Source organism: Scyliorhinus torazame, chromosome 14 (assembly GCF_047496885.1).
Source record: "Scyliorhinus torazame isolate Kashiwa2021f chromosome 14, sScyTor2.1, whole genome shotgun sequence".
In the NCBI taxonomy this organism is placed as follows: Eukaryota; Metazoa; Chordata; class Chondrichthyes; order Carcharhiniformes; family Scyliorhinidae; genus Scyliorhinus; species Scyliorhinus torazame.
Genome location: NC_092720.1, coordinates 210,943,609 through 210,955,654, shown reverse-complemented (window position 1 = coordinate 210,955,654; position 12,046 = coordinate 210,943,609). Strand labels below are relative to the sequence as shown.

Below are 12,046 nucleotides of genomic sequence, written 5' to 3'. Positions count from 1 at the left end.
AAACACGGGGAGGCGCTGGGACAGGAACAAAAACCTTGGGAACACCGTCATTTTGATTGCACCCGACCCGCCAGGGACAGCGGCAACGCGTCCCACCTCTTGAACTCCTCCTCCATTTGCTCCACCAGCCTTGTAGAATTAAGCCTATGCAGGGCCCCCCAGCGCCTGGCCACCTGGACCCCCAAATATCTGAAACTCCTCTCCGCCCTTTTTAGTGGGAGCTCGCCAATCCCCCTCTCCTGGTCCCCTAGCTGAACTACGAACAGCTCGCTCTTCCCCATATTGAGCTTGTACCCCAAAAAGTCCCCGAATTCCCTAAGCATCCTCATTACCTCTGGCATTCCTCCCACCGGGTCCGCCACATACAGCAGCAGGTCGTCCGCACAAAGCGACACCCTATGCTCCTCCCCACCCCGCACCAACCCCCTCCAGTTCCTCGACTCTCTCAGTGCCATAGCCAGTGGTTCAATCGCCAGTGCGAAGAGCGGGGGGGACAGGGGACACCCCTGTCTCGTCCCTCGGTGCAACCGAAAGTACTCGGACCTCCTCCTATTTGTGGCCACACTCGCAATCGGGACCTCGTACAACAGCCTAACCCACCTGACAAACCCCTCCCCAAACCCGAATCTCTTCAGCACCTCCCACAGGTACCCCCACTCTACCCTATCGAAGGCTTTCTCAGCGTCCATCGCCAACTCTATCTCCGCCTCCCCCTCCCTTGCCGGCATCATGATAACGTTCAAAAGCCTCCGCACATTCGCGTTCAACTGTCTCCCCTTCACAAACCCCGTCTGGTCTTCTTGGATGATCTGCGGCACACAATCCTCAATCCTCGTGGCTAAGACCTTCGCCAGCACCTTGGCATCTACATTTAGCAAGGAAATCGGTCTGTAAGACCCACATTGCAGGGGATCCTTGTCCCGCTTCAGGATCAAGGAGCTCAGTGCCCGGGACATCGTCGGGGGTAAAGCCCCCCCCCCCTTGCCTCATTAAAGGTCCTAACTAACAGCGGGCCCAACAGGTCCATATATTTTTTATAGAACTCGACCGGGAAACGGTCCGGCACCATTGCCTTCCCCGCCTGCATGCTTCCTATCCCTTTGATCAGCTCCTCCAGCCCAATCGGGGCCCCCAGTCCCGCCACCAGTCCCTCTTCCACCTTTGGAAACCTCAATTGGTCCAGGAAACGGCCCATCCCTCCCTCCTCCCGTGGGGGCTCGGATCGGTACAATTCCTCGTAGAAGTCCCTGAAGACCCCATTGATGCCAACCCCACTCCGCACCACGTTCCCTCCCCTGTCCTTAACTCCCCCGATCTCCCTAGCTGCGTCCCGCTTCCGAAGCTGATGAGCCAGCATCCGGCTTGCCTTTTCCCCATACTCGTAGACCGCCCCCTGGGCCTTCCTCAACTGCACCTCCGCCTTCCTGGTGGTCACCAGGTCGAATTTGGCCTGGAGGCTGTGCCTCTTCCTCAACAATCCTTCCTCAGGTTCTTCCGCATACCTCCTGTCTACCCTCACCATCTCCCCCACCAGCCTCTCCCTCTCCCCCCGCTCCCTCCGCTCCTTGTGGGCCCTGATGGAGATCAGCTCTCCCTCACCACCGCCTTCAGTGCCTCCCATACCATCCCCACTCGGACCTCCCCGTTGTCGTTGGTCTCCAAGTACCTCTCTATACTTCCTCGGACCCGCTCAATCACCTCCTCGTCCGCCAACAGCCCCACCTCCAAGCGCCACAGCGGGCGCTGGTCCCTCTCCTCTCCCATCTCCAAGTCCACCCAATGCGGGGCGTGGTCCGAAATGGCTATTGCCGAATACTCGGTATCCTCCACTCTCGCTATCAGCGCCCTACTCAAAATGAAAACGTTGATTCGAGAATAAGCCTTATGGACATGTGAGAAGAATGAAAATTCCTAGCCCCCGGCCTTGCAAGTCTCCAAGGGTCCACCCCTCCCATTTGGTCCATAAATCCCCTCAACACTCTAGCCGCCACCGGCTTCCTACCCGTCCTAGACCTGGAGTGATCCAGTGCCGGATCCAACACCGCGTTAAAGTCTCCCCCCATTATCAGGCCCCCCACTTCGAAGTCTGGGATCCGACCCAACATACGCCGCATAAAACCCGCATCGTCCCAGTTCGGAGCATCCACATTGACCAGTACCACCCTCTCTCCCTGCAACTTACCACTTACCATTATGTACCTACCGCCATTATCTGCCACAATACTCAAAGCCTCGAATAACACCTTCTTTCCCACCAAGATCGCCACCCCTCGATTTTAGGCATCTAGCCCCGAGTGAAACACCTGACCTACCAACCCTGTCCTCAGTCTTACCTGGTCTGCCACCTTCAGGTGTGTCTCCTGGAGCATAACCACATCCGCCTTGAGCCCCTTCAGGTGCGCGAACACGCGGGCCCGCTTGACCGGCCCATTCAGTCCCCTTACATTCCAGGTTATCAGCCGGATTAGGGGGCTACCCGCCCCCTCCTCGGCCAGCCACGCGCCCGCACCCCACACCCGGCCCGTTCCCCACAGCGGCATACCCCGTCTCAACCCACCCCACTCGCTCCAGCTCATCCTTGATCTTAGCAGCAGCAACTCGATCCCCCCCCCCCCCCCGGCTAGGACCCATCCTAGCTGGTTTACTCCCCCCATTGCACTTCCGCAAGTCAGCTGACTCCTGCTGACCCCGGCCACTCCCGCCTCCCCTTCGACTCCTCCCATTGTGTGGCACACCCTCCTCTCCCGCTCCCCATTCACAGGCTCTCCCCCTCCGTTCTAAGCGCGGGAAACAATCCTCGCTTCCCCGCCCCGGTCCCGCTCCCCCAGTCTTCGCCGCGGGAAAATAATCCCGAGCTCTCCACCTACCAGGCCCCGCCACCAACCAAAACAGTGCACAACCCGCCCCATCCACCCTCCTCAACCCGAAAGAGAAAAACACAGAGAAAAAGAAACCCAAAACAATGCAAAGGCCCCCCCCCCCCCCCGAACCAAAAATAGGCATAACATATCCGCAGTCCCCAATCGCCCATCCCGACCCTCAGTCTGTGTCCAGCTTTTCAGCCTGAACAAAGGCCCACGCCTCCTCCGGAGACTCAAAATAATGCTGCCGTTCCTTGTAGGTAACCCACAATCATGCCGGCTGCAACATGCCAAACTTCACCCCCTTCCTGTGCAGCACCGCCTTCGCTCGATTGTACCCGGCCCTCCTCTTCGCCACCTCCGCACTCCAGTCCTGATATATCTGAACCTCCGCGTTCTCCCACCTGCTGCTCCTCTCCTTCTTGGCCCACCTGAGCACACACTCCCGATCGACGAACCGATGGAACCGCACCAGCACCGCCCGCGGAGGCTCGTTAGCCATGGGCCTCCTCGCCAACACTCTATGGGCCCCTTCCAGCTCCAGGGGCCCCTGGAAGGACCCCGCTCCCATCAGCGGGTTTAACATGGTGACCACATAGGCCCCCACGTCCGACCCCTCCAGCCCCTCCGGGAGGCCCAGAATCCGCAGATTCTTCCGCCTCGACCGATTCTCCATCTCCTCGAACCGCTCCTGCCATTTCTTGTGGAGCGCCTCGTGCACCTCCACCTTTACCGCCAGGGCTAAGATCTCGTCCTCATTGTCAGAGATCTTTTGTTGAGCCTCTCGGATCGCCACCCCCTGGGCCGTCTGTGTCTCCAGCAGCTTATCAATAGAAGCCTTCATCGGCTCTAGCAGGTCCGTTTTAATCTCTCTGAGGCAGCGCTGGATACCCTCCTGTTGCTCCTCCGCCCACTGCCTCCACGCTGCCTGGTCTCCGCCCGCCGCCATTTTGTCCTTCTTCCCTCCCTTCTTCTGGTCCACCACCACCTTTTTTGTCACCCCGCTCCTAGTTAAAGCCATATACTGACGGGGAACTATTAGTAACTCCTTCCCACACCGGGAAACGTCGAAAAAGTGCCCTTGGGGGCCCTGAAAAGAGCCCAAAAGTCTCGAGAGGGAATCCTTTTGGCAGTGTTCTCTTCACCAATCTGCCCCAAAATGTCTGTGGAAACTCCTGAAAAAGGTCTAAGTGTCCATTCCAGACGGGAATTGCCGAATGCGTGACCTACTCTTCCATGGCCGCCACCGGAAGCCTCGTCCCCGCTTCTTCAGTGGCCCTAGTGAGATCTTTTCACAGTTGTTCCCTCTGCTGTTAGAATTCACTTTTGATAAAGGTCCTCAGGTCAGTTTGCAGCTTTAAGCTTGCCCTTCCCCCACTTGCATGCTGGGCCCTGTTTATCCTGATGCAGCCAAATCTTCCACTCCTTCTGCCGGGCCTGGCAGCCAAAAGACACAACATTCCTGGGGGACACCGTCAGGGGAGTGCTGCAGTCCTCTTCCCACACCGGGAAATGTCAAACAAATGCCGTGGGGGCCCTGCAAAAGAGCCCAAAAGTCCGTTCCAAGCGGGAGCTACCGAATATGCGACCTAGCTCTGCATAGCCGCACCCGGAAGTCGTAAAATGATTCTTTAAACAACACAAAACAATCTGAGAACCACTAGAATAGAAACAGTTTTTCTCAAACTTTACACAGTTCATTATTAAATCCAAGAAGCAGAAACTGAACATGTTGTTTGTGTCGTCACTGAGTGAGGGGGCGGGATTCCTGAAGATGGACAAGCGGATTGGGCAGAGCGCCTGTCACTCAGAGTGAGGGAGGTGGTTTCCGGTCACTAGGAAAGCTGATTGGTTGATATTCCAGACACTGAGCAAGTGAGGTGGGTTAATGCGGATTGTTGAAGTGGATTCGTCGCTCGTCCTGCCACTCAGACTAAGGGAGGCGGGTTTCCGGAGAATGCGGAAGTGGATTGGTCAAAGTGCCACTCACAAAGAGGGACCGAGAAACCGAGCGTGGTACGGGAAGTGGATTGGTCAGTTATTCGGCCGCTCACAATGAGGGCGGCGGCTCTTCTGGCAACGTAGAAGCCGATTGGCTAACCGACCTGTCACTCAGAGCGGGGAAGGCGAATCCTGGCAGATGGGGAAATGAATTGGTCGGAGCCCCTGTCACTCAGAGTGATGACGTCCTGTTGCTCTCAGCAGAGGTCAGTGTGAGGTCAGTGAAAGTCAGACCTCACCACAGCCTGAAGGCCCCACCCAGCAAGAGCGGTTACTGGGAGATCAAATTGGGAGCCGTCAATGGGAGAAGGAGGCATTGTCCACCCGGTAACAGGCCCAGGTAAGAGGGGCTTCCTTTTCATTGAGGGTGTGTGGGGAAGGGGAAGGGGGAATGTCTTTCTCACAAGACCTGAATCTTAAAGAACACATTCTTTAGGAATTTTCACTGCCCTGAACTGAACAGAATATTGTGTCAGAACTGATGTGTTGGGTAAGCTGGGTCTGCGAGGACTGCGTTTACTGCAGCAGTGAGAGAGACAGGCTTCCAACACTTGAAGAAATGCAACTCGATTTTATTTAACTCTTAACTATCATACATACTTAAACTGTGGGTTGACACTATGCTGACTTGACTGGAGACCTGAGGCTAACCTGACCAGACTATCTTACTACCACATGGTGTGTGTTCTAGTTGCTGCTCAAGGGCTCTGACTGTCTCAGAGGCTGGGTCCCGAGAGAGTGGGAAAACTAGTGCCCTCTGGATTTATAGTAGTCGTGTCCTGTCTGGTGATTGGCTGCTGTGTTCTGTGTGTTCACTGGTCATCCTGTGTGTCAATCACTGCCTGTCTGTGCACCATCATATACCTGTGTGTACATTATGACAAGAAGAATTCAGTGTCGTTTACACTCATGGGGTTTGAGGCAAAATTCTCCTTTAAAAGAAATGAAGAAATACAATGGACAGAATTAGCCTGAGAAAGTGGATTAAAATTATTTTCTGTTGTTTCTTGTTCCACCTCCACTAAAGGCTCAATGTCTGTGACATGAAACAGACTGATTGCAACTCAGAAAACCCAAATTTGATTTTTCCTGAGCTGATGTACGACAGTTAGCCTCAGTATCCCTAGTTTGAGAATGGGAACATTTAGCCATGATCCCCACTCCTAATAGTGATTCAGTGCCTTGCTGTCAAGTGCCCTGTAATGGACTTAAAGGTAACACATGGTGTTCATAAAGAGCAACCCCTTCCCCCTGCCCCCAGCGTGAATGTTGCAGCCAGTGCACCGCCCTCTCTGTGCATAGAAGCCCAAACTCCCTTCTTCCTCCTTGCCAGCAATTCTGGTGTCTGATTGAGTGTTGGCGGTCCACCTCTAAGGTGGTGTCTGCCAACCTCCGCCTCCCTGTGCCTTACCCTCTAACGATTAGCTTCAGTGTGTCCCATAGCGTGGAAGGGGAAATCTCTTCACTCCGATTAAAGCTCAAATATTCCTCGATGACAGTGAAAGCAGAGAGTTGTGATCAATGGCTTTTTTAAGTTTGGAGGAAGGTTTTTAGTGGAGATCTCCAGGGGTCTGTGTTGAGACCCTTGCTCTTTCTGATATATATGTGAATGACTGAGACACTAGTGTCCAGGGCTTATTTTCATAATTTAGAGATAACATAAAGATTTGAAGCATTGCCGACTGTGATGAGGATAGTCTTGAACTTCAAAAGGAACATTGATATATTTGATTGGGCAGACAAGTGACAAATTAAGTTCAATTCAGAGAAGTGTGAAGTAAATCATTTTGTTAAGAATCATCATAGAATCATCATAGAATCATCATCGAGTCATCATAGAATTTACAGTGCAGAAGGTGGCCATTCGGCCCACCGAGCCTGCACCGGCCCTTGGAAAGAGCACCCTACCTAAGGCCATATCTCCATGCTATCCCCACACCTCCACCCTTTCCCACCTGTCCTTTTTTTGGACACTTAAGGGCAATTTAGCACAGCCAATCCACCTGACCTGCACATCTTTGGACTGTGGGAGGAAACCGGAGCACCCGGAGGAAACCCACGAATATAGATAGACAGTCTAAACTACAGGGAGAAACTGTAAAGGAAGTTTAGGAACAGAGGGACCTTGGTGTCCATGTAAGTAAGTGATTGAAGCTGCAGGGACACGTTTGAAAGAGCAGTTAAGAAATTATTTTGAAATCCAAGTTCTAAACTGGGGGCAGGCTGACTTTACTAGGATCAGAAATGATTTGTTCAGAGTGGACTTGGACTGGACACGTTTATATTAATCTGTGACTGAACAGTGGGACACCTTCAAGAAGGAAATAGGGAGAGTGCAGGGCCAACATGTTCCAACAAAGAAAAAGGGTAAACCCTGGATCTCAAGGGATATAGAATTAATCTGTATTTGGAGCGGCCTTGGGCAAAAATAAATAGGGAGGCTTATGACCGATAGCGAGAGCTCAGAACAGCAGACGCCCTCAAGGTGTACAGAATGTGCAAAAAGGATCTTGATAGGTGAGAGAATATGAAAGGACAGTGGCAGGTAAAACAAAAGGAAAATCCTGAGTTGCTTTACAAGTCCATTTAAGGGTAAAAGGGTAACTAGGGAAAGAATTAAGGACCTGAGTGGTAATTTGTATGTGGAGCGGGAGGACATAGGTAGGGTTCTAAATGAAAACTTTGAGTCCGTGTTTGCTCGTGAAAGTGACGTGTGGGTACAGAAATCAGGAAGAACAAATGTGATTAAAATCAAAGAAGTTAACATCGATTCTGAGTGGTCTGGCAGACTTAGAAATTGTCAAATCTCCAGAGCCAGATGAAATGTTTCCCAGACTTTTGAATGAGGCAAGAGAGGAAATAGGGGCGCTGGCAATAATTTTCAATTCCGCTCTGGCAACAGGAGAGGTGCCAGAGGACTGGAGGATAGTCAATGTGGTACCATTATTCAACAAGGGAGGAATGGATAAACCAGGAAACTACAGACCAGCCAGTCTATCATACTGGAGGTAATTCTGAGAGACAGAATGAATCTGTATTTGGAGAGGTAGGAATTAATCAAGAAAGTCAGCATGGTTTTGTTAAGGGCAGGTCATGTCTGACCAACTTCATTGAATTTTTCAAAGAGGGCAATACATCTGATGTAATCTACTTGGACTTCAGCAAGGACTTTGATAAGATTCCAGATGAGAGACTGATAATGAAGGTAAGAACGAAGAACAATACAGCACAGGAACAGGCCCTTCTGCCCTCCAAGCCTGCGCCGACCATGGTACCTGCCTAAACTAAAACCGTCTGCACTTAGGGAGTCCGTATCCTTCCATTCCCACCCTTTCATATATTTGTCTAGATGTCCCTAAAATGCTGCTATCGTACCTGCTCCCACCACCTCCCCAGGCAGCGCATTCCACGTATTAACCACCCTCTGTGTAAAAGAAGCTTGCCTCGGACATCTGATCTAAACTTTTCCCCACACACTTTAAAACCTATGTCCCCGAGTACTTGACTCTCCTACCCTAGAAAAGAGCATCTGACTATCCACTCTGACCATGCCACTCATAATCTTGTAGACATCTATCAGGTCGCCTCTCAACCCCCGTCATTCCAGTGAGAGCAGACCAAGTTCATCTAACCTCTCCTCATAGCTAATGCCCTCCATACCAGGCAACGTCCTAGTAAACCGCTTCTGTACCCTCTCCAAAGCATCCACATCCTTCTGGTAGTGTGGCGACCAGAATTGTACACAATATTCCAAATGAGGCCTAACTAAGGTCCTGTACAGCTGCAACATGACTTGCCAATTTTTATATTGAAACCACGACCGACGAAGTCCGGCATGCCGTATGACTTCTTCACCACTTTATCCACGTGCCTTGCCACTTCCAGTGATCGCTGGACATGCACGCCTAGATCTCTCTGCCTGTCAGTACTCGCAAGAGTTCTTCCATTTATTGTGTAAGAACCCATGGGATCCAAGGAAATTTTGCAAATTGAATCCAGAATTGGCTGAGTGGCAGGAAGCAGAGGATGATGGGCGAGGAGTATTTTCCTGACTGGAATCCTGTGTCCAGTAGGGTCCGAAGGGATCAGTGTTGAGGCCGTTGCTGTTTGTGGTTTGCATATAGATTTAGACTTGAATGTAGGAGGGTTGATCAATAAGTTTGCGGATATTACGGAAATTAGTGGGGCAGTAATTAGTGAGAAGGATAGCCTTAGATTACTGGAGGATATAGTGGACTGGTCAGATGGGCTGATCAGTGGCAAATGGAGTTCAGTCCGGATAAGTGTGAGGTGATGCACTTGGGCAGGGCAAACAAGGCAATGGAATACAGGATAAATGGCAGGACCCTGGGAAGTACTGAGGATCAGAGGGCCCTTGGTGTGCATGTACACCGGTTTCTTAAGGTAGGAGGGCAGGCGGATACAGTGGTTAAGAAGGCATATGTCTTATCGGGCGAATTTTAGAGTTTAATAGGCAGGGAGGCTATGCTGGAACTGTATAAAACATTGATTAGGCCACAGTTAGAGTATTGTGTGCAGTTCTCAAGTCCACATTGCAGAAGGAACATGATCGCACTGGAAAGGGTGCAGAGGAGATTTCCCAGCCTGTTGCCTGGGCTGGAGAGTTTTAGCTATGAAGAGAGATTGCATAGACTGGGGTTGTTTTCCTTGGAATGGAGGGGACTGAGGGGGAACGTAATTGAGATGTATAAAATTCTGAAGGGGATGGGTGGAGTGGACAGGAAGCACCTTTTCCCTTCGTTGAGGGATCAGTGACCAGGGGGCATAGCTTTAAGGTAATTGGCAGAAGGTTCAGAGGGGATGTGAGGAAAACCTTTCCACCCAGAGGCTGTTGCGAGTCTGGAACTCACTGCTTGAAAACATGGTGGAGGCAGAGACCAATAACATTTACAAAGTATTTAGATGTGCAGTTGTGATGCCAACAGCAATGTCGACACAAGGAGAACACTCGGGACCCTGTTAACCGTGTTCACATCAGCGGTGAGCTGTTAACGGAGCTTCTTGAAGTTGTAGCTTATAAAATTCACCAGTGATCGACTGTGGGAGAGGACAGACTGTCTTCACTGGTCATCCTGTCTGTCAAAAATGATGTGACTCCAGTATCTTGATGAACAAGGTTTTATTTTTATCATTATTGTTATTTATTAGTTCAGTGTTTACTGTTCTGATTATTTGCCACTGAGCTGAAATGTTATTCTTATTCTTTATAATTTTGATCATAAACTTCTGAGATTAGTTTCATTTCTGAAACATTCACTAAATATTCCTACAAACAACTCAAAAGGGCATCAAAATACAAATTTCTCCTGAAAGAACATAAGAACAGCAGCGGGAGGTATTTAACCCTCAAACCTGTTCTGTCTTTCAGTGAGACACTCACTGAGCTACGATCGAACTCCAGATACTCGCCTTTCCCATTAACCTTTGCTTGACAAACATCTCTCTGTCTCAGATTTGAAACTCAATTCGATCCAGCATCAGTTGCCATCTGGGGAAGGGAGTTGCAGACTTCGACCACCCTCTTTAACTTGAAATATTTCCTAATTTCACTCCTGTGAGGTCTGGCTCTCATTTCCTGAATAATCTTCACCTTTTCTTACTTTGTCATTTACTCCTTCCGGCTCCTCTAGTACCTTTTGTCATTTATCTTCAATGTGCACAGACCTGTCTTCAGGTAACTAACTCCATCATCATTCCCACACTCATCACTACCCACAGGCAGAATCTTCCTGCACCTTCCCAACTCCATCTTTATCCTAACCACGTTCTCTGGGTTCTGAACTATCCCCTCCATGATAGGGTCTCTTCATTTAATAGAATTATGGGACAGGCTCAGGGGGCTGAATGGCCTCCTCCTGTTCCTGTAGTTTCACATTGTTGTGCCCGTCTCACTGTCTTTACAAGTGTTCTTCCTGGTGTCAGTACATCCTCTATTATTTTCTGTGTTTGGTTTTCCCCAGCACTTATTCCTGTTTCTTGCTGACCCTGTGCCTGTCGGTAAAAATCCCTGTCACAGTTCTCCAGTGATTCGCCCTCAATATTGAGCACCAGCCCGTCCACTTCACTGAACCTTTACTCGATTATTCCTGTTTTATTCACTCACCTTTTCTAATTCGCTTTCCAATCGCTTCTTTCCATTAATTCACATCCACTCCTGTCCAAGAACCAAAACTTTCCCTTCAGCTTCTTGGCAGCTGAGATCAGCAATTTGCTGAACATTTTACTATTGACTCGTCTTCTTTCAGGCTAGAAAGTCGAGGATTTCTTACTCTATTTGTAGACGGCCATCAGTTTACTGTGTGTTAACATTTGTGTTTTTGTTTATTTCAGGAGAGTACATCCAACGGCACGTTTTCCAAAAATAACTGAGCAACATTATAAAGTAACAGATTGAAGTGTTTGTTTTATTTTCTGCTATTAAATATGTTAGAGATGTGAGGCCAGAATGTCTCCATCAATCTGATGTCTGTGGTTGACTGATACATTTTCACCAAAAGGAAGGATGACAGTGTCACAGGTTTGGTTTAGGGAAATACATCCTGTCACACAGAGGAAATCTTTCGAGGGGAGGGAAATGTGAGATTCGGTTTTGTCTGCAAGGAAGCAAAGAACAAAGTTTCTTTCCTCGCTCCTGGGGTCATGGAGCTGATTTGAGATCAGCGAGATCCCTCCAATTCCGGTTATGTGCTGAAGTGTGGATTGGGATCGATCCCACTCTCTTCTCACTCAGCGATAAGGGCGCTGCCACTGAACTACAACTGACACTGACCAGACGAGCCCAGGCAGTTTCCCACACGTTTCTGGAATGTTTCTCTGCCTAGCAGGTCTGGGGAGATGATGCAATGGATTTCTTGTTGTGGCCGGATCCTCCCAGACAATTCCATAACACAGGAAGAAAAGTCAAATACTGTGGGAGCTGGAAAACTGAAATTAAAAACAAAGATGCTGGAAATACTCAGCAGGTCAGGCAGCATCTGTGGAGACAAATAGAATTAATGTTTCAGCTTTCAAAACACTGATGAAAGGCCACCTTGACCTTCAGTTCCGAAAAATGTGGAATTCTCTCCACCCGCAGCCTGTGGATACTGGGATAATTGGAGCTTCCCAGAGTATGAAGGGTTATGGAGCTACGGTGGGTAAATGGAGTTGGGATAAACTCAATC

At 50.0% G+C, this 12,046-nt stretch overlaps 1 long non-coding RNA gene across 1 annotated transcript; it reads left to right on the top strand.

Moving 5' to 3' along the window:
* The first annotated feature begins 5,052 nt into the window (after window positions 1-5,052).
* Window positions 5,053-11,346, top strand: LOC140390463 (uncharacterized). The gene is made up of 2 exons (XR_011934645.1): window positions 5,053-5,202; window positions 11,214-11,346. It is a non-coding gene; the product is annotated as an uncharacterized lncRNA (long non-coding RNA).
* The last annotated feature ends 700 nt before the right edge of the window (window positions 11,347-12,046 follow it).